The sequence below is a fragment of the Gossypium hirsutum genome, chromosome D03, assembly GCF_007990345.1.
Source record: "Gossypium hirsutum isolate 1008001.06 chromosome D03, Gossypium_hirsutum_v2.1, whole genome shotgun sequence".
NCBI classification, from domain to species: domain Eukaryota; kingdom Viridiplantae; phylum Streptophyta; class Magnoliopsida; order Malvales; family Malvaceae; genus Gossypium; species Gossypium hirsutum.
The window spans coordinates 29270778-29272174 of record NC_053439.1 but is presented as its reverse complement, the minus strand read 5'-3'; the positions used below and the strand labels follow the sequence as shown (position 1 = coordinate 29272174).

The window sequence follows — 1397 nt, the reverse complement described above, 5'->3', positions numbered from 1 at the left end:
ATTATGTCTTCTTTATTAAAATCGTATTTTGAAATCGTGCATTTGAGATTTATTTATTTAGTTTACTTAGTTTAAAATCTTAGTTTTTTTCACCCTGTTCAAACAAAATATTTTTTTTCACCAAAGTGTTTTAAATAGCATTCATAAATAATTCTTTTCACAGTCTCCGTGGGTACGATAACTCGACATTTACTTCTCAGTTTATTACTTGTTGCAATTGTGTACACTTGCACCTTTCTGTCATTTTAAGTTTTTGGCACCATTGACGGGGACTGTGTTTTAAAAAAAAGTCATTATTTGTGAAGTTGTTAGTTTTTCATTTTGGTTTATTTTCCTATTCAAATTTTAACTTAGTTAATTTTTCTGTGATTATTTCAGGTGTTTATGGGTATTGACTGAATCATCGATTTACTTCCTGTAGACCCTGAGATTGAACGAACTTTTTGACAGGGAAGAATACAAGCAAGTCAGAGAAGGACTGAAGGGATGAACTTTGAATATCTAAATCAAGGAAACAGAGCAAACCTAGCTCAAAATCCTATCCTTTTTGTTAATGATAGGGATAGTGCTTTGAGACAGTATGCCGTGCCAGTATTTCATGATCTTAATCCAGGTATTAGAAGACCCAAAATTGAGGCAAAACAGTTCAAGTTGAAGCCAGTCATGTTCCAGATGCTTCAGACAGTGGGCCAATTCAGTGGAATACCTACCGAAAATCCTCACCTACAGTTAAGACTATTTATGGAGGTGACCAATTCTTTCAAGTTAGTCGGAGTACCCGAAGATTCATTATGATTTAAGTTGTTCCCATATTCTCTAAGGGACAGAGCTCGATCTTGGTTGAACTCATAACCACCAAACTCAATTTCAACATGGCAAGAGTTAGCAGAAAAATTCCTTATGAAGTATTTCCCGCCTAGCAAGAATGCTAAGTTGAGGAATGAGACCACTGCTCTCTAACAAATGGATGATGAGTCATTATATAAGGCATGGGAAAGGTACAAAGAATTATTAGAAAAGTGCCTTCATCACAGAATCCCACATTGCATACAACTTGAGACATTTTATAATGGTCTCAATTCTCACACGAGGATGGTAGTGGACGTTTCTGCTAATGGTGCTCTCTTTTCTAAGTCTTATAATGAGGCTTATGAGATCATTGAGAGGATTTCCAACAACAATTATCAATGGTGAACCAATCGAGCAGCATCAGGAAGATGAATGACTAGAATACATGAAGTAGATGTTCTTACTTCACTCGCATCTCAAGTATCATCAATGTCCTAAATGTTAAAAAATCTTACTACCAATGGGTGTAATAGTTTTGTAGCACAACCATTGAATGAATTTCAAAATGTAGCCTGTGTTTATTCTGGGGAAGGACATTTGTTAGAAGA

General features: G+C 35.3%; 1 non-coding gene across 1 annotated transcript; it reads right to left on the bottom strand.

The window, feature by feature from the left end:
* Positions 1-930: 930 nt before the first annotated feature.
* On the bottom strand, positions 931-1037 carry LOC121215794 (small nucleolar RNA R71). Its single transcript, XR_005911767.1, has one exon. It is a non-coding gene; the product is annotated as a small nucleolar RNA R71 (small nucleolar RNA).
* Positions 1038-1397: the final 360 nt, after the last annotated feature.